Source organism: Myotis yumanensis, unplaced genomic scaffold (assembly GCF_028538775.1).
Source record: "Myotis yumanensis isolate MYYU_CA2020_CCGP unplaced genomic scaffold, mMyoYum1.0.hap1 SCAF_13, whole genome shotgun sequence".
NCBI lineage: Eukaryota > Metazoa > Chordata > Mammalia > Chiroptera > Vespertilionidae > Myotis > Myotis yumanensis.
Window position 1 is genome coordinate 29390085 of NW_027223764.1, and position 27429 is coordinate 29417513.

Here is a 27429-nt window from a genome sequence, read left to right on the forward strand (position 1 = left end):
GTGTGGCTCTTCCTAAGCCTTAGGAGTACCCTAATTAAGTTAATGACAATGTACCTACCTATATAGTTTAAGTTTAAAAAATTTGGCTCTCAAAAGAAATTTCAATCGTTGTACTGTTGATATTTGGCTCTGTTGACTAATGAGTTTGCCGACCACTATAGGCTGATTAGTGTAATACAGGTGTTCTGCTGAGATAAAACAGACCACCTTCTAAGACAAAATATATATATTTATTAGCACAGAAGTATCTATCAATATATTTTGTTGTAATTGGATCTTCACAACAACTCAATAATATAGAAAGGCCTGGATTGTTGTTACATCAGATATAAGGAAATTAAGGCTCTTTTAATTTAAGTGACTCACCTTGGATACATAAATTAAAAAAACTCAAGCCCTGATGGGTGTTTCTTTCACCTTCCAATATGATGCTCCTTTGTCTATACTATGCAACTTCCTCTTGATTTAAAAAAAAGAAGAACAGTCAAAAACAGTGTACATACTAGTTCCTATTGCTTTGCCAGTCCTAATTTTCACCATAGATTAAATTTTCACAAGTAACTGAACAAAAGTATAAGTGAGGTCTGTTGAAAAGTGTTCATAGGTTTGGCCATTTACATTCTTGCTTCCAGGTTGAATGACTAATATGAAAGACATGATTACTGGGCAGTATGAAATCAATGACTTCCTGTAAGTAATTTCTATTCTCTCATGTCTCAAAGTCTTCAAAGGAAACAAATGTCACTTTGGATATTGGCCAATACAGCTAAAATGTGCTTCAAGGCAAGGAAATTTACTTAATGAACAAGTAAAGTTCTGAAATGTTGTATTTTTAAAAAGATTTTATTTAGAGAGATTAATGATGAACTTTTCTATGTAACATAAATAATAATTATAATGGGGCTTGAATAATTGTAGGGATATAAAAATAAAATACAGATATTTCTCTTCTAGAGCAAAATAAAATAAAAGTCTCTTGTTCTTAACCACCCCATCCTGAAAAAGTATATAATTCTACCATTTGTTCTCCTCAAAAGAAAGATTTGGGCTGGAGAGAGACAGCTTAAACTAGTCTCATTTGCCTGTTCAACTCTCCAAGTAGGTAATTGCAGAAAGAAAAGACAATTCTTTGATCTCAGTGAGGTGCTAATTTGTAAGATTTTTGAGCTGTTTGGGCCGTAGGAAGCAGGGATCAGTACGTAAACAATGGCATTTATCTGGCAGCCTATTACTGACACATTACTATCTTAGTACTTATTCATTTACTCTGGTGTTTGAAGACAGAACTATGTGTCAATAAAGGAATTAGACCAGACACCTCAGTCCATCAGGGTTATCTCAGTTTGCTGACAGGAACAGTAGGTGACATTAAGCAACAGAAAACACTTCAAAGTTTTCTAGTCTTGGTTTTGCAACTAAGACAAACAACGTTTACTGCTTTAGCAGCAACAGACAATGAGCATAAGACTGCAGAGAGAAGATGAAAGAGCAAGCCACGTTATCAAAAGCAAAGCCTGTCCATACCCCACTTCTAGTTGTTCTCTGAATTTCATGAGACAGATTTTGTAAAAGAGAGATTTCAATGATAAGTAATGTTCATTTGGCCTCTAAAAGGAAACCCTCTTGAGAAGGATGGTAAGAAGTAAGGGATGAGACATTTTTACCTGATTATTCTTTCATTTTTACCATCTACTCTTAATGAAAGATTTCAATATTTATTCATTTCAACATCTTTTCAATAAGCAAACAAGGTGGTCTCCTATGTGCTAGGACCTATATGAAGATAATGCCATTATTATTACAGATGCTGGAGATTTGAAAAATAACATGAGGCTATAGTCCAACACAGTTCTTTGGTGAATGTAAGGTCATATTATAGATGAACTCTGTACTGAATGGATTGGTAAATACTGTTTATATTTTTAGCATCGTGTAAATTGAAAAAAAAACTAGAAAAATACTTTTAGTATCCTTAAATAAGAAGATATCTCTGATATTTTCCTCTGTACTTCTAAGTTTGGAATTATTATTTGTGTTGTTGTTGTTGTTAATCGTCACCTGAGGATATTTTCCATTGATTGGTTTTTTTGTTTGTTTTTTTGTGTTGTTTTTTTTTTAGAGAGAGTGAAAGGGTGGGGGAGAGACATAGAAAGAGAAACATCAGTGTGGGAGAGACACATCGATTGGTTGCCTCCCAAATGTGCCGAGACCAGGGCCGGGGGTTAAGCCTGCAACCGAGGTACATGCCCTTGACCGGAATTGAACCCGTGACCCTTCAAGCTCTATCCAGTGAGCCAAAGCAGCTAGGACAAAGTTTGGAATTACTTACCAGAGTATTTTATACAGCATTTTGTTGATTTATTAAAATATAGATTGACTTGTTTGTTCAGCAAATATTTATTAAATCCAACATCAGTCCCTGCTCTGGCCAAGGATAAAGCAGAGGACAAGACAGACTACATCCTTGCTCTATGTGAGGAGATATAGAACATACTTGTAACACTGGAGTGTCAAAATGACATAAAGTGAATAGAATAAAGTGATGGGATAGAGTAAATGGGAGGAGATGGGAATACTGGTGATACTGGTATTTTAGAGTGGGTGGTCATGCAAAGAAACTGAAATGATTAGTAATAATGAGGAGAAAGAGCATTCAAGGCAGTGAAAACAAATAGGATGGGCAATGGACATGCTGGAAAAACAGAAAGACCAGTGATATAGCTAGACTGCCGTGAATGTGGGACAGTGAGGCTGGAGAGGTAGACAGAGGGCAGGCCATGTTGAAGAAGGGAAGAGGTAACAGGAGGTGAAGTCAGAGAGGTCATGGGGATCTGAGTGTGGGTGCTTTCAAGTCCTGGTAAGAATTGTGGAAGATGCTGTATTAAACATGTATCCTATTTTACTCAACCCTTATGCAGCATTCAACATAGTTAATGTATCCTTCCCTCTGGAAACCCCTTCTTCACTTGGCTTTCAGACACCACATTCTCCTGATTTACCCTCAGCTTCGCTGGCTGCACCGTCTCAGTGTCCTTTGCTGGCTACTCCTCATCTTCCAATTTGTAACCCGGGCATGTGTCCTGACCATGAATGGAGCAGGTCACCTCTTGCTTCCTGGGTCCCAGCTGAGCCACACTGGATGGGCACGCTTTTCCATTTATATTCACTTCTTCATGATCTCACTCACTCTCATGACTTCAAATATTATCTGTATAGGAATGACCCCCAGTTTCTATCTCTAACTTGTACCTCTCCTTTGCACCCCAAACTTAAATATCTATGTACCTAATTGATATCTCTGCTTGGATATCTAATACTGCATATGGCAAACACATAGGTCAAAGTTGCTAATATGGCTCCCACCCCACTTTCCCCCCCTCGTACTTCTTGGTCTTAGGTAATGGCAACTTTGACCTTCTAGTTGACCAGACTAAAATCTTTGATGTCATCATTGACTCTTCTCTGCCCTACTTCCCAGATGCTGAGCATATCTTGCTCACTTAATTCTAATATTGCCCCTAAAGTACTGACATAGAATGCTAACTGGTCTCTTTGCCTCAGCCCTTGTTCCCCTGCAGCTGATAAGCATCACAGTAGCCTGTGTCCCTCTTAGACCCTAAGTCAGGGCATGACTCTTCACTGCTCAACACATCACTCAGAGTCTGCACGGGGCTCCCTAACCTGGCCTCTGTCATCTCTGACTTCTGTGACTTCTCTCCACTCACTCTGCTTCCATGCTGCTCGTCTGCACTTCCTCTTCTTCCTTGAATGCGATTCCCCACAAACTCTACCTACCTGCTGCCTCGCCTCCTTCAGTACCTTACTCTAAAGGCACTTGCACGGTGGGCCTTTCCTGACCACTGTATTTAAAGTTGCAAACCCTAATCCCAAACTCCTTATTCACCTGCTTGGGTTTTTTTTTTTTTGCGTTAGCATTTATCACTACCTAATATGCGACATAATTTACCTTTTCTCTTTTTTTTTGGGGGGGGGGGGGTTGTATTTTATCTGTTTATCCTTATTAGAATGTAAGTTACATTTGGCAGGGGTTTTTGTCCATCTTGTTTACTACCATTATTCTCAGCAATGTGAATAGTGCCAGGGAAATAGTAAGTAGATAATAATATATGTCAAATTAATACATGGGAAGATATGAAAAAACTAGAGGCCCGGTGCGAGAATTCGTGAATGGGTGGGATCCCTCGTGGTGGCCTGTGGGGGATTGGGCCAAAACTGATAGGAGTGCCTGCCGCTCCTACCTGCCACTCCCATTCATCCCAGCCCTGCTGTTCCCGCCTTGCGCTCACGCCCAGTCAGTCCCGATCAGGAGAGGCTTGAGCCGCAGCGGCACTTGCCAGCTATGAGCCCTGCATCTGGCGCCTGTCCTGGGGGGGGGTTGGGGGAGGGGGGGGGCTGGGACTCGATCAGCCCTCTGGGCGGGTGGTGGGACGCCCTTCCCAGCCCAGGATCCGGGAACTGGGATCCGGATCCCTCCCACTGACGTTCGCGCTGGCTGTCGGGAGCTACCTGGCAGTCGCTTTTATATTATTTCTTCCTTGTGGTGCCTGTGGTCGACTTCCAGGAGGCAGGTGGAGATGTTGGGATCATGCAAGTGGTGCAGGTCCATCAGTGCCTGGCCTGTTCTCCAGATATTGGACCTGCATGCTGCTGCTGGGCTGGTGGGCTGCTGGGATGGATTAGTCAGCTGAGCAGAGTTCCTGCTGTGGGAGCACTGACCACCAGGAGGCAGCTCCTGCGTTGAGCATCTGCCCCCTGGTGGTCAGTGCGCATCATAGCGACTGGTAGTCCAGTTGTTTGGTCATTCAATTGTTCGGTCGCTTAGGCTTTTATATAGAGAGAGCATAAGCAGGGAGTGGCAAAATATGACTTGTGTTCAAGATGATCATTTTCTTGACCCTGTAGAGAATGGGTTGGAGGGGTGCAGGTGGAGTTGAAAATGGAAAAAGTGACACTAGTTAGGAAGCAAGAGTAGTGGCTCTGGTAAGAGATAATGTTGGCTTAGGCTAAGGTTATAGCAGTGAAGTTGGAGAGAAGTGGAAGTGTGCAAGATTTGTGTGGAGGGCTTACTTAACAATATTTAAAAGTATTTTTATAACCAGAATACTTGACTATTTCTGTATTGAACACAGGTATATAGATTTTCAACTCTGATGTTTTGTTTTTTGTTTTCAAACAAATGCTGATAGATTAGGCAGTGTGAGGGGGGGCGGGCGGGTAAGGGAATGATGGAGGGTGGTGATGATTTTAGGCTTGAAAAACCAGGTGAATGAAGGTGTTATTTACTGAGACAAGGAGATCAGGGTGGACAAAACTTTTAGGAATTGATTTATTTTAGATATCTCTAAGCAAAGGGTATATGATAAGGAAAAAAATTGGTTATATAAAAATATCCTGTAGTGGAGGGATCAACAGTAGAGATAAAAAATCAGAAGACATCACATGTAGATGGTTTATAAAACCATTGGGCTAAATAGGTTTATGCAAGAAAAAAATATATACTTAGAAGGGAAGTGAGTACCCTGAGGAAGTGACATGCCTATATTTAGAAACTGAGCAGAGGAGTTAAATCCAGCAGAAGAAGTTGAGATGGAACATTCCAGGAGCATTACATTTATGGTAAGAAAAGACTTTTGAAATTATATAGATCCTAGACCAGGGGTGGGCAAACTTTTTGACTCGAGGGCCACAATGGGTTCTTAAACTGGACCAGAGGGCAGGAACAAAAGCATGGATGGAGTGTTTTGTGAACTAATATAAATTCAAAGTAAACATCATTACATAAAAGGGTACGGTTTTTTTTTTTGTTTTTTTGTTTTTTTGTTTTTTTTTTTAGTTTTATTCATTTCAAATGGGCCGGATCCAGCCCGCGGGCCGTAGTTTGCCCACGGCTGTCCTAGACCAAGCGTGGACAATCTGTAGCAATGGAGCAAATCTGGCCTGATGCTGGCTTTTGTAGAGCCCATAAGGCAAAGATGGTTCTTACAAATGAATACCTGCAACTGATTTGATAAGGACCACTAACTTTGAACTTCAGTTAAGTAAAATGCTCCCCCCAAAAGGGAATTCCATTTTCCTCATTAGCATGACCATATTATTATATAGAGAGATTTTCAATTACTATTATATTTTGAATTTCATCAGTGAAACTATTTGTGAAGATTTTTCTCGTTATCTTTGATTATTTTATCTCTTGTCCCACAAAGTTTAAAAGCCTAAAATATTTACTGTTTATTTGCTCCTCATAGAAAAAGTTTGCTGAACCCTACTTAAGACAAATTCTTTCATGTTAATGAAAAATAAGCTGAGGCATTGAGATACTAAGTTATTTTTCAGGGTTACCCAAAGAGAGAGTAAGACTCAAATTCATGCTTGGATTTCTGGTTGCATTCCTGTATCAACATACTATTCTATTCCTCTGTTGTATATACAGCAAGCTCACAAAAATTAGGAAAAAGTTAACCATATCATGGAAATATCTTTTCAAGAAAAAGTGAAATAAATGCAGCAAATTATCAGTGGCTTAATACATTCAATTAAAAAGACAGTGTTAATTTAAAGAAAATCATTCTACCTGTTTAAATAAAATTTGAGTGGGAGAAAGCCATATATCTGATTGATTTTTAAGCTCTTTAAAACAGTGTGAAGGATTGTGGGAATTACCCAAATAATTTGTTTCAAATAATTGCATAAAACCCTAAATGTTGAGACTGTTGTCCTACGTACTCTATCTTTAGTCATCACATACTGAAATCTTAGACATTTAGTAAAATCACATTTCTGATACATTTACCATGACTTTTTAAAAATTATGGTAAAAGACACAACATATAATTTGCTATCTTAACAATTTCTAAGTCTACAGTTCAGTAGTGTTAAGTATATTCACATTATTGAGGAACCAATCTCTGGAAATTTTTTATCTTGTAAAATCAAAACTCTATACCCATTACCCAACCCTCTCCCAACAAACCCCCCCTCCCCAATTTCACCTCCCTAAGCCCTTGGAAACCACTGTTTTATTTTCTATTTCCATGAATCTGACTATTCTAGATACCTCGTGTAAGTGAATCAGATAGTATTCGTCTTTTTGTAAGTGGCTTATTTCATTAACATAATCTCCTCTAGATTTATCTGTGATGTAGCATGCATCAGAATTTCCTTCAGTTTTAAGCCCGAGAAATATTCCATTGTATATATGTAGCACATTTAGTTCACCCATTCCTTTGTTAATAGGCACCGGTTGCTTCTACCCCTTGTCTTTCTGGAACAATGCTGCTATGAACTGTGGGTGTACAACCATTGGTTTTATGACGTGAGTGGCATGTCCTCAATTCTGCCTGCTTTCTTCCTTACACAGAGACTTGTTCAGTATTTTTCAAAATGTATGTGACACATGAGAGAAATCTTGGAACGGATGAAGAGGCTCCTCTCCATCAGGCAACCTGGGAAAGTCTATGAAACCCTCCGAGAAAATGACTCTCATCTTTTGGACTAAGATTTGAGGTGTCCATACCTAAACCAATCATTCTGAACATATGATATTATTGAAGAAAGTGGGCAAGAGAAAGGGTGTGGGTTTAAGAAACAAGTGTTCAGGCTCATTGGGCATATTTACATCCAGGCCCGCAGGAGGGGTTTGCTGAGGACCCCACCAAGAAATATTTTCTGCCTTGAGCAGTTGGCCAGAGGCAGGGCACAGTCCTGAGCATGTGGCAGGGGATCAACAGTTGTACCAAAGAGCGTAGAAGGGAATAAAGCTTTAAATATTTATAAATACAATGAACTTTCCATGCAAAATGTATAAACCTTTGTAAGCCTAAACTTAAGAACTAGTACTAGGTCAAGAGGCTTTGTAATCAGGCAGTTTGAGTTTTGGTTCAGCTACTAAACAATGGCATGACTTTTGACAACCATTGAGATCCTCAGCCTCCATTTCCTCTCTCTCAAACAGTAATAATACTTACCTTGCAGGCTTATATTGAGCATTATAATATAGATCATATCGTGTACATCCAACAAATGGTAGCTCTTTTCCTGCTATGATTATTAATGAGAGGCTGAAGGCCTAACGAAACTTCTTTTACAAGGAAACACAGAAATTATCAATGTGAAAGAACAACTTTAGAGTTTTAGTAAAAATCAAAGTCTAGCTTAACACACATATTTGTGGAATCATAGATTTGACCCAATGTGTCCATCACAAATGTCTTTTTTTAAGAAACTTTGGATGTTAAACATAGGTACTCCTGAAAAAAATACGAATATTCTAGGTTAGTGAGTAATTTTGTATTCATAAGGCTGGTGTTCAGACATGAGTGCCATTCAGAGAAATCATACTTTTCATTCTGACTGGGCCTGGATTAATGTTACACATCAGAGTCTAAGAATCCCCTAAATAAATACCATATGCCCTGAATGTTGACTTTCTGGTTCCATAGCCAATCCTTTTAATGAATTTCAATGCACAACCCAGTCAGCATCCTGTTCCCTTGAAGGCACATAATCAAGTGGTGGACAAAGAGGTTCCTCAAAATGTTGAGTGTCCTAGTTAGACATATACACCATCTGTTAATTCCTAAGTTCTCCCACTCATAAATTCATATGCTTCAAAGAGTGTTTTCAAGGAAAATGTAAATGGGATGAGATTTCCCTAGAGCTACTGCCCATGTGTCCTCTCCTATGTCTCCTTGCCACCAATGTTGCTAACCCTTTGGAGAACCAGAATGAGCAAGGATGTCCCCTCTCACCATCATCTAGAACAGGAAATATCCTCATGGGGGGATATTGGATTACATATCTCAAATCCCATTCATTCTTTTCATCTGCATCATAAGGAAGTGGGGGAAGGCTGTTGAGATCATCAGGAAGCAATGGTCTTCGACAGCATTTGAATGCTCCCTGAGTCACTGGGAGTCACAGAATGGGACTTTGCCTTCAGTGTTTATTCAACATAGATGCGTTGAACACTGGTGTGCTCCATCACTTAGGTGAGTCACAATGATAAAGTTCCATCCCAAGGTCCCACTGTATCAGGAGAGAGAAGATGTACACACTAATAGCTTGCTTTTACATTGAGCACTTACTAGAGGCATGTATATTAACTCATAATCTTCACAACAATACTGTGAAGTTGTTACTATTAGTCTCCTATCTTCCTATAATATTGGGACTCTGAGGATTTGTCCTTCCTCAGGATCACAAAGTAGCCAGGAATTAAACCTCAGGAAGTTTGACTTCAGAATATAGTGATCCTCTTACACACGCACATATACACATTGATGTAAAAGGTGATGGGTATTATAGAACATGGGTAGGTATAATGAAATAGAAGTTCATAAACAGCATTAGAAAGGCTAGTATTTATATGGAGGTCTAAAAATTAGGTAATATTTGGATGTTTAAAAGAGGAAATTGGGTAAACAGGAAGACTGGTATAATAGGAGCTGCTATAGTAGGAGTTGCTCTCTTCTATTGGAGCATAGCATGCATGAGAGATTGTTGGTGAAGAAGGTTTAAGTTGCATCAGACCATAGACAACTATAAAATTAAACAATTATTACTTTATTTGGTAGGCCATGAGCAGCCAGTGAAAAATTCTGAACAGAAAAAGAACAGATTCTTAGTGGTTCTTTAGGAGGATTAGCTGTAGATACCTGCAGATAGAATTGGTGTTGAAACAGATTGATGGCAAGGAAACGTTAGGATGCTATTGGTATAATCGTAGCAAAAAGTAATAAAGCCTTGGGCAAGAACATTGTCAATAGAGACAGAGAAAAGAGATGGATTTGGAAAAAAATGCAGATACAGAATCAACAGGACTGAGCAAAGGAATAGATTCCAGAGGAAGAAGATGGCAGTTCTTAAAGAATTTTGAAATGAGCTTTGATACAGAAAACTGGCAACTCTCAGGGGGCAAGGTGGAAAAGGTGAAAGGATTAAGCAAACACATACACACACACACACACACACACACACACACACACACACACACACACAAGCCCTCATAGACACAGACAGCAGTATGATGATTACAAGAAGGAAAGTGGGTGGTGGAGGTGGGTTAGGGTTAGGGATAAATGGTGATGAAAAAAACTTGACTTATGTGGTGAACACACAATACAATATACAGAAAATGTATTTTAGAATTGTATACTTGAAACCTATATAACTTTTTAAACCAATGTCACTCTAATAAATTCAATAACAATTTTTTAAAAATGAGCCTTTAAAGATGCTCTTGCTTTTTATTTGCAGAAAACAGAGAGGGAACAATCTAGATGGGGAAATAGACAAATATTTGATTCCTGTCTTTCTCTAGCTATTCTGAGAATATCCAGGCTTCAGAATTGACTTTCATTTTTGCCATATAGGTCTTGACCTTCCCCCAAAGATAACTGTGGGTATATAGTGGCCAACCATTACATTTGTAATGACTTTCCAATAAAGAACTGTGATTTATTGAAAATTATACTATCATGTTTCCCACATCATTGGAAATGGTTTCCAATGGTGTAGCAATGTTGTTGTCCCCCCTTTTTTCTTTTATTAAAATCAGAAAATGACTATTGATTCAGAAACTTTAGAGGATTCAAAAACAAGTATTTTCCAGATCAACACTGCTCTACTGTTAGAAGTTAAAAGAAATATTGTAATTATGCATAATATTTATCCAACACAGATCACTATTATGAAATCATCTTTTAATATATAAAACTTCTCATAATTGGGAAAACACACGGTAGCCGCCTGGTTAGTGTCCAGAATATACATGCATATAAAAGCTATTTTATGTATTTTACAGTTTTTTAAATAACATCTATTACTTGTGGTTAGTGATCTTTCATTGCCTTTAATTTGTGGACACTTTCTAACCACCACTTGCGGGTCTTTAGGGAGCAAACTCCTTCACAGAAACATTTATTTGCCACCACGAAGACCATGAGGATAGAGAGACAATTCAATATTTATTCTGTGTTTAACAGCATCCTTTGAGAGTTGGAGCAAGGCTTTCAAAATGTAAAACCAAAGGAGAAAATAATCCTCCAATCCAACAAGCCCCCTGGAGTTCTGTGGAGAATGGAACAATGGATGGGGCTGTTTTTAATACATACAGCCTGGGAGGTACTTCGTAGTATATTTGACAGAGTAATGGCATTGAAAATATGTAATACAAGAAAAATAAAGTAAAGCTCTAAAGTAAAATATAAAGACCATTGGGGTCTCTTCTTTTGCACCATAGAGTTATTTCCTAATCTTTCTGTGTCCCAGAAATGCAGTTACCCACAGGCCTAGCTAAGCTGGCTCTCATTTCTTAAGCACAGAACACAGGCATATACTCCACCTTTCTGAACTCTCGTCTTCCCATATGTAAATGAAAAAAAAATGATGCCTGACTGACTTACATATACCCCAGGGTACTGTGTGGGTCAGAACCCAGATGAAATCATGTATGTGAAAGTGCTTTATAAACTGTAACATATTGCACATAAGCAAGATATTATCTTGAAATAGAGACACTCATATTCTTCCCTTTTTACTTTGTAAGGATGCTGTAGAGAGAAATAAAGTAATATATATTAAGGACTGAAGGCTCGGAAGAAAAGATATGTAAATGAATGACATTATTATCTCTTATTAGCTTATAATTAATTATATTAACTTTAGAATAATAATTCAGACAACACATCTCTTCAGGCTGTAAAATCTATGAGAAGACAATTTCCAAGAGCTGAAGTGCTGGATTGATTTTCTTTTGAATCCGATAGATGACTGAAATCTGGGGAAAGATACTTTAGGGAATTGAGGTCAACCTGAATTATGGCTAGAATACATCTACCAAACAGGGCTTTTAGGTGGATAGGGGAGAGCAAAAGTAAGTGCACGGTGCCATTCTTTTGAGTTAAAGCTATTGTAATAATCATAATCTGCATGCCTTTTTCCACACAAATAACTGTAAACCTACTTTTGCCCACCCTTGTCTATTCCTTGGGTATCTTCATGCCTGGAAACACTGAAGATCTCTTTTCTTCTTTAAATGAAAGGCCATAACTCAGACCTTTATCCCTGAACTTGTTAAAAAAAACATGCTTCTTCCAACTGTAATGCTTTGTTGAATCTGAAGAACATTCAAATATTTAATAATGGGGCAAAGTTTCTTCTTATAATGTGCCCTTTAAAATTTTCTAGCATATTCTCTCCCAACAGAAACACATTCAGTGCCAAGTAAGAGACTCAGAACAAAGCAATTTTTATAATTACATTTTTTATTTGTTCATTCTTCAATTTAAGAAAAATGGTTGGATTAAGTGCTGTCAAATATGGCAACTCCATTGATTTTCTGATCAAGGCAAAGCACAGAGTTGGCAGCGAGAAATATTGTTTGTTTCTCCTTTACCTCCTAAGTTGAATTACCTTGAAAAAATATGGGCACAATGAAGATGTTCAAAGGCTCATGAGATTCCTGAGGAAAATAAAATAGGCTCAAAACAAAGATAATGCATTGTTTCTAACATATAAGGTCTATGTAAACCATTCTGTTGACTCAGTCTTTATGATGTCTAACAGGAGGCACATAGTGGGTTCATTGTACATTTATTTCTTTATTTAATTTACTTATTTATTTATTTATCCTCACCCAAGGATGTGATTTTTTATTGATTTTAGAGAGAGAAAGGGGAAAAGAGAGAGAGAGAGAGAGAGAGAGAGAGAGAAGAGAAGGGAGAGAGGAGAGAGAAACAGAAACAGAAACATTGATCAGTTGGTTGCTTCCCATACATACTCTGACCAGGGACTGAACCTGCCACCTTTTGGTATATGGGACAATGCTCCAACCAACTGAGCCACACTGGCCAGGGCATGTACATATTTAGAGTCATAAAGGAGTATTACAAAAACATTCTGGTCTAAGAAAGCACTATTTACTGTATCTTATACTTATAAAAACTCTAATTTTTTAAAATATTAAAAAAATAAATAAAACTGGATGTTTGCTTGTGATATCAATAAGTTTTCCCATAGATCAAAAATTAATAGTAGGACAACATTTCAGAATAGCAATCCTGTCCTGTCATCTGCAATCAAGGTAGCTGCTAGTCTATTTGATAAGAATGCAGATAACAATGTTCTGACTTTTTAATCCAAAGCCTAGATTGGTCATAAGAAAAAACCTGGGAAGAACAATGGAGATATAAGTGCAGGCTCATGTCCTCTGTCTTTCTGACATAGCCATAGATAACAGTAACTTGAGCTGGGAAAAAGAGCCAGAGAAGAAGCCAGATCCCTCCAAAGGGTGGTTGTACTCTGCCTCACATTTCAATACCTAGGAGAGGGCACAACTAAAGGTATGGGAGACCTGAGAGCAGAAAAGGCTGTGTAGCCTGGTAGGCATGGCTCAGCTGTCAAATATCAACCTATGAACCAGGAGGTCAAGGTTTGATTCCTGGTCAGTGTACATACACAGGTTGCCGGCTCGACCCCCCAGTAGGGGGTGTCTCGGAGGCAGCCTATCAGTGATTCTCTCTCATCATTGATCTATCTATCTCTCTCTCTTTCTCTCTGAAATCAATACAAATATATTTTTAAAAAGAAAAGACTTTGTCATCTTTCCTAGGAGAGACTAGAGGTGACTGTGTGTTGGGTCTAAACAAAATGGTGGCACTTCATTGGCGTTCTCTGCATCTAGGCTTGGGATAGTAGTAGAATGATTCCCTTGCACTCAAGAGCAGCAAGGAATTGTGAAGGGTCTTAGAGTCTCAGGAAATACCTGCAGCCTCAGAGTGAAAGAGAAGTAGCAGAAAATCCCAATATCGATGGGAGTGACACTAAATTGAACAAGAGAGCTGCTGGATGTGAGTAGACTTTTCTATTAGAAACAGAATAAGGTTCTCCCTGCTCTTCTTAAAACTTTCTGGTGCTGTGTGAACCTTCTACTCTAGGTACAACCTAGCAAGTGGGTATAAAGTGACTGAGATAGAGTTTCCATCAGTGGCAGTGAAAGAGCTTGCAATGTTGACACAGAGGAAAAGAAAGAGAATTTGTATTCCTGCTCCTTACTCCAAATCTACACAGAGCAGATTAGATTTCTCACAGTGAACTAGGGAATGTGTAAGCCCTTTCCTGGAAATGCTCGCCAGGTCCCCTTCCCAAGTCTCAGTTCTCTTTGGGTTTGGTTCTGGGTAGCTCCCTGCCAGATCACCTTCTGTTTCCCATTCCATGGAAATCTATCTATCTCAAACAAGAGCATGCTCAACCCTGAACCCTATTCTCTTCATCATGGCTTCCAAGATAGCATCCCTTTGAACACATTTACTCAAGTACAACCCCTCCCCCAATTTATTTTATTTTTATTTTTTAAATTACAGATTTTGCAGTTTAATGATTTTCCCCCCAATGCATCATATTACCTTCACCAAATACTGTAGAAGAATCAAGTATGTGGATGGCAACTGTCATCATATGATTATTTAAATAGTTCGCACTCCCTGAACTTAGCCCTTCCTCTATATTGGTTGGCTGAATTTGTGCTCAAGCATGGGTAGTTACCCCCAACATACTAGCATGTCTTTAAGGGTTGTGTGGCAAACTTTCTTGCCTCCTCTTCTTCCTTCTTCCACCCACAACCTTAGTGCATATGGTTGCCACATTTCAACTCATCAACACACCTCTACCTCAGCTTGCTTCCTTCAGAAATCAAGCTTCTTTATATAATTTCTTTGGAAAAAACATTGGGCCTTTTTCAATTTTTAACTGCTCATTCCAGCTGTCTGATTTGAAGGAACCTTCTGCTTGGGAGAACTCTAAGAGTAAAAATAAAGTCTTATTCCTATAAGATGAGTGAGGTACAGTGTTTCCTTGAGCTACCAAATTGTACTAGTTAACCAAAAATGACCTCTTCAGTTTTTAAGTGGTCAATTTAAACCACACCCTGTAAAAGATTCCACACTATATAGCTCGTCTAAACTTTGAGAGTGGTGTCTATAATTAGAGTACTGCACTGAGATGGCTTGCTGGTATGTTGTCATCTGTGCATACTGAATACATTTCCATAAAATTGTTTCAGTTAATCCTCTTTCAGGATCCATCGTGGGGGGTCTGCAATTCATTGCTCTTATATTTCTTCCACGACCACTGAGCCTCTGAACACAAGCACGTTGCTGAACTCTTCTGAGAAACATGAGTGGTCTGTCCATGGTGTTTTACTCTCTGTGTGTGTGTGTGTGTGTGTGTGTGTGTGTGCGAGCGAGAGAGAGAGAGAGAGAGAGAGAGAGAGAATCCAAGCACATGTAGGGGAAGATGGAGTATCAAAAAAAAAACACACACCCAAAAGTAAATCTAAATGTTATCTTAAGTATGAGAGCTAAACTCCAAAAATAGCTTTTCCTCAGTGTGGTGTGAGCTACAATCGAGAATGGCAGAACATTTAAAAATGCAGCACAGAGAAACCAAGATGGCGGCATAGGTAAACACCTGAAATTGCTGCCTCGCACAACCACTTCAAAACTACAACTAAAGACAAAACAGACATCACCCAGAACCACAGGAAGGCTGGCTGAGTGGAAATTCTACAACTAGAAGGAAAGAGAAAAGCACACTGAGACTCAGAGGAGGTGTGGAGGTAAAGTGCAGAGGTACGGAGGCGAGTGCACACGGAAAGGGGCTGGCATCGGAGGACGCCGGTGTCTTTTTCAATCGGGAGGGAGTCTCAAGCTCCCGATGGCCCGGACTCCAGTTCCAGGCGAGTCTCTGGGGACCCAGACTCACACAGGGAGAAACTGGACTGTCTGGCAGCGGGCGGAACTTGAGGGCAGCTTTCTCAGAGGTGCTTGCAGTGATTACAGTGGGACACTGAGACCCGGGGGCCTCTTAGGGCAGGACTGAGGACCAGCCATAGCTGTTTGCTCCACCCCGTTGATTCCCTGAGACCCCGCCCCACCCAAGCTGCAAGCAGAGGCTTTTGCATATGAATGGGCTGGCCCTTTGAGATCTAAAATTACCTAACAAACTGCAGCTGGGTCAGAGAGAATCAGAACATCCAAAAGAAGGCTCAAGGCCCCACAGCACCTTGCATTGCTTCACAGCTGGGCTTCATCTGAGCACCTCCAAACCCCAAACAAGGAAGAAGAATCTGCAGATCTCTCTGTAGCTCCTGCTGAGTAGCCTCAGGCAGAGGCTAAATTAGCACCTCCTTAGAGATCCAAGAGCCCATGTACCTAGTGGTCAGAGTGGGACCATCCAGATTACAACTCCTCAGATCCATAAGGGACACACTCAGGGGGCAGACTCAGTGAGCACCAAAGCCCCACTGAAGCAAGTCTTGCCCCATAAGGGCGTCTTCAGCACACAAGTTCTCCCACTGTAGACACAGCTGATTCTCACAGACAATTGGCCTGGAGGTCAATTCTCCCAGTGATACCAACAACAATCAAGGCTTAACTACAACAAGACTGTGCAAACAGCCCACAAAGGGGTGCACCAAGAGTGTCCACCTTAGGTAATTAGGGAGGCTGAGCCACTGGGCCCTATAGGACACCTAGCACACAAAGCCACTCTATCAACACAGGGAAGCAGCCAAAATGCAGAGACAAAGAAACAGATCACAAATGACAGAAATGGAGGAAAGCAAATGACTGGATATAGAGTTCAAAACCATGGTTATAAGGTTTTTCAAGAATTTTCTAGAAACCGCTGTTAAATTTAGTGAGACCCTCGAGGATATGAAAAAGGACCAACTAGAAATTAAGCATACACTGACTGAAATAAAGAATAATATACAGAGATTCAACAGTAGACAAGAGGATCCCAAGAATCAAGTCAAAGATCTGAAATATGAAGAAGCAAAAAATACCCAACCGGAAAAGCAAAAAGAAGAAAGAATCCAAAAATATCAAGATAGTGTAAGGAGCCTCTGGGACAACTTCAAGTGTACCAACATCTGAATTATGGGGGTGCCAGAAGAAGAGAGAGAGCAAGATATTGAAAACCTATTTGAAGAAATAATGACAGAAAACTTCCCCTACCTGGTGAAAGAAATAAACTTACAAGTCCAGGAAGCACAGAGAACCCCAAACAAAAGGAATCCAAAGAGGACCACACCAAGACACATCATAATTAAAATGCCTAGGGCAAAAGACAAAGAGAAAATCTTAAAAGCAGCAAGAGAAAAAAAGTCAGTTACCTACAAGGGAATACCCATACGATTGTCAGCTGATTTTTCAACAGAAACTATGCAGGCCAGAAGGGAGTGGCATGAAATATTCAAAGTGATGAATAGCAAGAACCTACAACCAAGATTACTTTACCCAGCAAAGCTATCATTCAGAATTGAAGGTCAGATAAAGAGCTTCACAGATAAGAAAAAGCTAAAGGAGTTCATCACCACCAAACCAATATTAGATGAAATGCTGAAAGGTATTCTTTAAGAAGAGGAAGAAGAAGAAAAAGGTAAAGATAAAAATTATGAACAACAATTACATATCTATCAACAAGTGAATCTAAAAATCAAGTGAATAAAAAAATCTGATGAACAGAGTAAACTGGTGAATATAATAGAATCAGGGGCATAGAAAGGGAGTGGACTGACAATTCTCAGGGGGGAAAGTGGCGTGGGGGGTGGGGGAAGAGACTGGACAAAAATCGTACACCTATGGATGAGGACAGTGGGGGCGGGTAAGGGCAGAGGGTGGGGGTGGGAACTGCGTGGAGGGGAGTTATTGGGGGGAAAAGAGGAACAACTGTAATAGTCTGAACAATAAAGATTTAATTTAAAAAAAATTAAAAAAAAATGCAGCACAGAGCCCTAGCTGGTTTGGCTCAGTGGATAGAGCATTGGCCTTTGGACCAAAGGGTCAGGGGTTCGATTTCAGTCAAGGACATGTACTGTGGTTGCAGGCTCCTCCCTGGCCCAGGCCCTTGTGGTTGCAGATGTGTTTTTCTCACATCAATGTTTCTCTCTGTCTTTCCTCCTCTCCTTCACTCTCTCTAAAAGATCAATGGAAAAATATCCTCAGATGAGGATTAAAAAAAAATGCAGCACAGAAAAAATTATCCTTATTTTAAATCTTTCACACCCACTACTATTTCACCTTGCCCTTGCTCTTGGTCACAGTGGCCACTACTTTAGCACAGGGGTTGAAACTCTTTCTAAAGGACCAGATAGATATAAGTTAGGCTTTGTAGGTCAGAAGGGCCTTCTTGCAACTACTGAACTCTCTGCATTTGGATCTTGAAACCAGCCAAAGACAATATGGAAGCAAATGGGCATGGCTGGGTTCCAATAAAACTTGATTTGTGGGCAATGAAATGTGGCTCACAGGCGGTAGTTTGCAGACCCTGGTTTTATCATCATTTGATAGAGGAAATCCTAGTCACTTTTTTGGCTCTGGGCAAACAACTACTGTCTGCTGTAGAACTTCAACTTGGCTACTCCCTCTGGCCACAGCCAAACATCCTGTAGAGGAGGAGTTTTCATTCATCTCTCAAACGCTTCCATTTCTTAAGCCAGCAGCTTCTATGATGCAGCAGAAAAGTTCTAAACTACTTATAGCCTATGCGTGTGCCTCTTGGGTGTCCCAGACACCAAATGTGATTATTACTGCATGGCTCCAGTGTAATTCATCCAGCCAATTTGCTGGGCCATCTAAAAAAAGCTTCCCCTGCCTGTCTCAGTGAGTAAAGGCGGTAGTGGAAACAGGCAGGACTTTGCTCTCAGGAGACAAGCCCAGGGGGCATTTTGGCCTCTGGGGCTCTTGCTACAGAGACGCCAAACCACAGCTGTGAAGGGAGGAGTCCGCAGCAGCCCAGGAAATAGCCCAGCTGTAGAAGGATGCCAAGAAGTGCGACAGCTTAGGAACAGGCCAGGCCTCAGAGGAGCATGAGCAGCTGGCACGGGGACCCTCTGTTAACGTGTTAGCATCATGTGAAACTTCATGGCTCTGGGACTCCCATGAACTCACTTTCCCCTCCTCGGTGGTCACTGCAGCTGTCTGTTCTCCTAGCATTCTCCAGTTCTGACCAGGGAAATGGGTGCTCAAGGTTGTACATGCCCTCTTCCTCTCTTTGGTCCTGGAGAAAGGAGAGTTCATCCTGTGGAGACAAGGGAGTCTTTTCATAGTTTACTCCATCATCAATGGTCTTAAACATCACCTCATCCCAGAATTCTTGCCTGGTTGCTTTCCCACTCTTACTCCTCCTTTCTGCCCTCTGCACCCACAGAATATTATATGTATCTCTAGTCAGCCTTTGCACCACTCTGATTTGTAATATGTATATTTTTTTATGGCTATCTTATTTAGATTTTTAAAACTGAGGGGTAAGAACAGTGCTTTATAGTCCTTGTATCGTATATTACCCTGCACAACATTGTGGATCCTTTATTGATCAGTACATTTCATTGATAGGAGGAAAGCATTTCAGAAGATGCTTATGCAAGGCAGATTGTCATTGTTTTAACTCACATATTCACTCTCCTCAGAGAATCCCTTGCTAATATGTCTGCTTTATTTGCCTCATTCTCCCGATTCCCACTTTACCCCTGGGTGTGAGGATGATCTGGCCCCACTGACCTCCAGCATCAATGTGATGGACCTGGCTGTTAGGATTTGTCATATTTTACCTTTTCCTTCACCCATTGGATCCATCTAGTAAAGTACGTATGCATTTAATTACTCGGGCATTGTAAAACAGGTGCACACTATCTTTTCTGTAGATGATATTAAATTTTTGCTGTGAAACAGAAAAATATAAGCTGGATATTACAATAATGATCAATATAGTCTTAAGTATAGTAACTTGGACATGTCTTTGAGGTTAGTCTTGTTTCCTGATAAAATAGATCAAGCATGGCTCCTAGATGATTCTTTCATGAAATTTTAAGGATACAATTTTGGCAAGGGATGTCTGTGGCCTCAGTCCTATGATTCTACATGCTCTGCACTGTCTATGAAATTGTGGCTTATTATGGGAAGGGAAAATAGAGAGGCTGTAGACTGGATTGGATTGCAGAGATAAATAGTACAACTGGCAATCACATGGTTAAGAACTAACAGCACCTATGAGGTACTTGGTCTTTTTGAGAAAATGGAGAAAGGGTAGAGAAAGTGAACTCTTTAATTGGTTCTAAAATCTATTTCTTGTAAAATGGTATGGTCACTATAGAAAACAATATGGCATTTCCTAAAAAAAAAAAAAAAAAAAGAAGATGAAGTAGAACTACCATATGGGACACCTATGCTTATGGCAGCCTTATTCACAATAGCTAAAAAGTAGAAGCATAAGACACTGGGGGGTAGGGGAGGCTGGGGGATTGTCAAGCGGGGAGCGGGGAAAGGAGACATATGTAATACTCTTTGTAATACTTTAAGCAATAAAAAAAAGAAAAGAAAAGAAAAAAAAGTAGAAGCAAGCCCTAACCGGTTTGGCTCAGTGGATAGAGCGTCGGCCTGGGGACTGAAGGGTCCCAGGTTTGATTCCGGCCAAGGGCATGTACCTTGGTTGCGGGCACAGAGTGTGCAGGAGGCAGCTGATCGATGTTTTTCTCTCATTGATGTTTTAACACTCTATCCCTCTCCCTTCCCCTCTGTAAAAAATCAATAAAATATATTTTAAAAAATAAGTAAATAAAAAGTAGAAGCAATCCAAGTGTCTTAGATGGAAGAATGGATGAATAAAATGTGATATATGTATATATATACATATACATATACATATACATATACACACTCATGAATACACATACATATACACACATTGGAATATTACACAGCCTTCAAAAGGAAGGACATTCCAACACATGCTCCAACCTGGATGAACTTTGGTGACTTTACCCTCAGTGAAATAAACCAGTTAACGAAAGGACGTGTACTATATGATTCCACTTACATGAGGTACCCAGAGTAGTCAATTTCATGGAAATTCCTAGAGACAGAAAGTATATATGGTGGTAGCCAGGGGCTGAGGGAAAGAAGAAATGGGTGGTTATTATTTGATGGGCATATACTTTCAGTTTGGAAGATGAAAGATTGAGTATGGGGATGGTTGCACAACAATGAAATGTATTTAATGCCACTGAACTATACACTTAAAATGTATAAAGTGATATATTTATGTTATGTTCATATTGCTACAGTTTTTGAAGGGAAAAAATCTATTTCTGCCTGCCTTGTTTTTCTTATGCCTACAGTAGCTCTCTCCTGTTCTTCATGTGTGAACACAGCCTCCGTCAGTGGCCCACATTGTGTGGCAGCCCAGATGCAATGCATGTGTACAATGAAGGGGTCATGTTTCAATGTTATTTTTAATAGTAACCCCATAACAAGCCCTTTGCTTCCGGACAGCCTTACTCCTGTCGGAATTCACTCCTTGAAATGGAAAGTTCTACCACAGCACAAGTGGTAGATTTTTTATTTGATCCCTGAAATGGTGTAGGCCACAGTTTAACAAACAGTGGTGGAGTTCAATAAAATTATCCTTAGACAAAAGGCCTGCTAAGTAGTTTGTTTTCACCTCTACCATCAATGTTTCTTATGGGCCTCAGTTTCCTTCTCCATGAAATGGGCATTGAGTGTGGCTCAGTGTGGAAGTGAATTTTTCCAAAATGGACCCTATTGACCAGGAAATATACAGACAAAGCAATTCCTTGGGGAAAGGATGACATTCCCCTTTCTCCTTATAATTTGCCTTGAGGCTTGCCTAGCACAAAGGAGACCAATCCTCCCTTGTTACCATGACTGATAAAAGCAAGTGGGTGCACCCTAAGTGTAGTGGTTAGGTACACAGACTCTGAGGTCAGTCAGCCTGGGTCCCAGTTTTACTCCTAGCTGTATGATCTCGGGCCACATTATATAACCTCAGTTTTCTTATCTGTAAAATAGGATGCTAATAATGGTTTGGACTTCGAAGGGCTGATGTGAGGGTTAAATGAGTTCATATTTAGAAATCACACAGAGCAGAGCTTGGCACCCGGTGTGGACTATGTGAATATTCATTATTAATATTAGCTACTACCCGCATGGATAGGCTCTTCCAGGCCTGATGTGATGCACAGGCCACTTTTAAGAGTCTAAGAGTTGGGCAACTTGTTTTCCAGTTCAGGCCCATTAATTCACTGTATGACCTTGAATAAGTCACTTTTGAGCCTTGATTTCATCACTATTAGGAACAGTAATATAGGAAACTCCTTTTTAGTACCTTAATATGTAACTATATGCATGTAAGGTGTTAAGGCTGTAATGTTTCAGTTAGAATTATTATTATAGGTTCCATTTTTGCTCCCTGTGCCTTCAAATCTGAATTAAGGCGGAAAGAAAACTTTCCTATTTAAAAAATAATGGTTATTTTACATGATAGAAGTGGTACATGTTTAATGTAGAAAGAATGGGGGGGGGAATTATTTTAAGCAAACAGAGGAAAAAATATCTTAAGAATCTATCATTGTACCCCTTTGAGAAAACTTCCTTAACATTATACTTGTTCTCACTTACTATAAAGTGTGTAACTTTTTTTCTTTTCTAGGCAAGATCTCAGCTAGGGAAACCTATGTATAGAAAAAGTTTAATATGCCTGAACTTTGTATAAGAAAAGGGACTTTTAAAAAAATCTTCAAACTATTGCTACATGAAGAAAATAATAAGAATCTGGGTAGGTTTACAACATCATTTGAGAGCTTTCAAATTAGCATAATTCTAATAAGTCATAATATTAAAATGGCTTTAATTTAATGTATTTTTATTTCACTAATGCTATGCAAATCTAGGCAAGGAAGATAATGAATTTTAAATTTCAACAATGTTTGAATGAATGTCCTTAACTGTAAACAATATAGGAACTTTCTCAGAATTAGACTATTTCTCCCCATAAAAGCAATCAGTCAAAATCAATATCTAGTTCAGGAGAACTAATCAGTTTGTTAGTTCTGGTAGTGTCAGTGGATACCTGCATGCCCGCGGGGAGTATGGCTCAATTTCTCCATGGGCTACTGAAGTTGCTATTGGGGCGAGAAGGTCTTGGACAAGGCAGGGAGACATGAAGGTGCTAGCTGGCTTCTGGCCTTTTCCTGGAAAACTTGACAACTCATGCTCTTTGTCATCTGTTGTCCCTCAATCCTCACCCTTCTCTTCCCTAATTGCCACACCCTATTCAATGAAAGTGGCAGTTTCATGTTATGTATGGCGATTACCCACAATATAGAAACATTGAGCACTTTTGTAAGAGTCATTAGTCTTTGGTATTCATTGATACCAGAAATTAAAGACATTTCTTTTAATTTAGCAGAAAACTATGACTTGATTGTGGGTAAGCAATAATGTACTGCATCCCCTGCCTCATATAAAATGGCTTGACTGGTGATGGTACTAGTAAATAAAACAGTCTCTTGGCCTCCCTCTATCCTTAGAAATGGAACTTGGATCGGACCGTCAAACCTCAGAGGGAAGGCAGGGGAGGGTGGGGGGAAAGGGGAGAGATCAACCAAAGGACTTGTATGCATGCATATAAGCATAACCAATGGACACAGACACTGGGGGGGGGGGGGGGTGAGGGCATGAGCAGGGTGGGGGGGTCGGGTGGGTAGTGGGGGGATAAGGACACATATGTAATACCTTAATCAATACAGAAAAAAAGTGATTAAAAAAATGGAATGGCGGTATTCCTTCACCAAGCTGAAAAGATGAGAAGGTAGAGATTGGAAGCAGTGGGAACCTGTTTAAGGCCACCGATGTACCTAGCAGTAAACACTTTCCCCCCCCAAACATCTACCTTTTCTAGCCAGCAACAGACCAGGGTCTGCGAAGTGGACACTCTTCTAACCTGAATGCTACCTGTGTCATGGAGGCCATGGGATGATTGACATGTATCTCTGAGGCCCTGACCAGTGGCACCTGGGAAACAAAGAAACCGGCTTTGCTTGTCCCAAACCATCTCCTGAAACCCTTGCTCCGTTCAGTTGGAGCACTTAGGTCAAACAAACACAGAATTAAGAAAACATTCAAAGAACTGGTGGGTGGCAGAGCAGTTGGAAGGATTGGAAAGGGCTCAGTATTTGCTTTATTTCCTCAGAGCTCATTACTTGCTCTGAGCAGGTTAGCCAAGGAGGGAAGATAAACACTCTTTAGTTAATAAGTCCCGTAAGAACCCGGCAGAATGTCTTTTCTGATTTACCATTGTATGGCTGGAAAATATCCTCTTTGCTTGTATTTTCCCCCGCCTCCCCCCAACCAACTTTGAAGTTGATGGATAATTTTAAATGCAAATGGATGGCCAGAGTTTATTTTTTCACATCTTTCTCAGGCTCATGTGAAATGTGTGTGAGACACGTTATGGGAAAAAGGGATATTAGTTGGGCTTCATCTCTTAATGCAATTTTAGATCAAATGGAAATGTTTCCTGACTCAATATTTGCAGCCTAAAACTGATTTTTTTGTTTCCAGTTTGGAGAGTTAAAAAGCAGGAAGGAGTATGTCTGTATTTTTTGGTGCTGTGCTGCCCCAAATTGACCCTCATGATTCATTCACCAGCTTTGGTTCCTACCAAATAAATAAAATCCCTTTAAGAGCTGGTTAAACACCATACTTGGATAAACTGATTCTCCTCACATGGCTGAGCTATGGGCCATCCTTGATTTATGTACCTTAATAACAAATGCAAATGTTCTGATTCAATTAACCTTAAAACACATATGCAGGAGCAGGGGTGAGAAGGGAAGGCCTGGGGAAGAAAAGGGAAGGATAGAGAAAGGAAGATAGGATTTTCATTTAAAATTAATAAGCACATTTTAAAAATAACTTTGCTATGAGAATAAATAGTGATCCCCAAGTAGCAAGTCTAAATGTTATATTTCGACTTACTGTATTCATTGCCTGTGAGGCATTATAATGTGCACATTGAAAGCTTTTGTCTGAGTCATCTGCACTCCCTGGTCCCCGGTGTTGTTGACCATGGACTTTGGTAAAAAGGATGGTAAAGGTTAGAGCCAATAGAGTGAAATGTATCTCTATATGAAAATATCTCAACAATACTAAGCCTATTTCTTTGTGAGCAAATACATTTTTTAAGTAAGAGCTTTAGCCTAAGAATTCTGTTGTATTCCTCACTGTTGGTCAGTAACTATTAAATTCACTATCTCTATCATAGGACAACATTATTAGTAATTACAGTTGACTCTAAAGAAATCTTTATGTGTCAGTAGAAGGTTTGTGAGCATCTGTTTTACCAATTAGATGGCTGGTATTAAAACTGTTTCAATGAGAAGTATTACACTTTGGAATATTAGACAAAAACATAGAAAAGATATAGCTGTTTCTTGTTGATTCCCCCCCCCCCCCCATTTCAGTGTACTTTTCTTCAAATGTACAAAATTACCAACAATGCAGAATTGTGACAGACATTACATTGAAGGAATAGGAGTTCCATAATGAGTAGAGATAGTTTTGGGAAATGATAGTTGATCATTATATTGCTTATTTAGGGCATAAAATATCATTTTTTAAATTTTTATTGATTTCAGAGAGGAAGGGAGAAGGAGAAAGAGGTAGAAACATCAATGATGAGAGAGAATCATTGATTGGCTGCTTTTTGCACGCCCTCCACTAGGAATCAAGTGGCAACCCCAGCATGTGCCCTAACTAGGAGACGAACTATGACCTCCTGGTTCATAGTTTGACACTCAACCACTGAGCCACACCAGCTGGGCATAAAATAACATTTTGAAGAAAGGCTTATTTACGTAAATGAAAAATGTCATGGTGCCCATGTTTTTGCCTAATGGTTATCTATCTCAAACAAGTAGTAACAAAGAAGCAAAACTAATGTAACAACATCCCCACACAGAATATTTACATTAGAGAGCAAAGCTATAGGACCCAGCAAACCAAATGAAGGTTATTCTTGGAGCACCCAGACAGTTAACAACAGGCATGCCTTAAAAACATTGTTGCCAAAACTTTGGTATTTAAGAAGAACTTGGAGTTGGAAATAGACTATAAAATCTGCAAATAGTAGTAGGGAACCCAATACAATGAAATGAACAGCACCCAGCTGGTGGAGAAAGAATAACATAGGACAGAGAAAAAGCAAGAAGGGAGCAAACTGCAGGAAAGGAAGAAAGAAAGAACGAGGGGAAGTTAGATCAGAATAGATACTTTCTCTTAGTCACACCTGAGTAGTCTTCATGCCCTAGAACAATAGATTAGAAATTCATATCAGAGCCCACAACATATTATATTTTGCCATACAGAGACATTAGGTAGTTAAAAAGCAAATTATGTGAGCAGCACACCATTGATGCTCATGTGGAATCCGTGCTAAAACCTTTAAGAATACCCACACTTTCAAATAGAAACTTATCTGTACAAGTTCCTGGCTTTTCCATGAATTGCAATAGTTAAAAAGTTGCATACTATTTTACCATACACAAATTATATTTTCTGCTTTCATTGTAGTTTTATCATTCCTTTTGTTATGTCATGGAATTTTATGATGGCAAGAGGTCAATTCTCAAAAAAAATCGTTGTGTTATTTATATAAAGTTCTGATTGAACAAACTCAGATTTGTATTGCCTCTAGATTGCAGTTTGGGAATAGTCTCTAAACTTTAAAAAATTTTTATGTTACCTATTTTAACAGTTGTCCTAATGGGTATGCTCAATATTTAACTCTAAAAATGCTTATGATATTGTTGAAAATAATATGGAAATAACCTTAATGTCCCCCATGGTCAAATAAACTATATTACATTTGCTCAATGGAATATAAGCATTCCATAAATAAAATTTTAAATAAAACTTACTTAATAGCCTGGCCAGCGTGGCTCAGTGGTTGAATGTCAACCTATGAACCAGGAGGTCACGGTTTGATTTTCGGTCAGGGCACAAACCCAGGTTGAGGGCTTGATCCCCAGTGGGGGATGTACAGAAGGCATCAATCAGTGATTCTCTCTCATCATTGATGTTTCTATTTCTCTTTTCCTCTCTCTTCCTCTCTGAAATCAATAAAAATATATATTTAAAACAAAACTTACTTAACAGCCTGGAAAATGTTCATGAATGATATAGTTACCATAGAGATAATTATTTATTGCCTATGTGGTTTTCCACGTGATCTATTATAAAGTTATATTACTGTGTTGTTAAAAGATAAAAGACATTAACAAAAGTTATAGTTTTCCAGAATGTGCAGATCAGTGGGACAGTATCAGTCACAGAATGTTTCCTTAGCATCGTTTATTCTTCTTTGCATGTAACATGTTATGTTAGTAAATTTCACAGTATAAAATGCAGATTCCCAGACCTGCTGAATCAAAACCTCTGGAGGGAGAGCCTGGTCCACAGATCAGCATTTGTCAATCCCCTTAGGAAAGAGTTTATGCAATACAAACAGATCCAATGAAGCTAGATTTCCGTACTGAGAAAAGTGCTATGT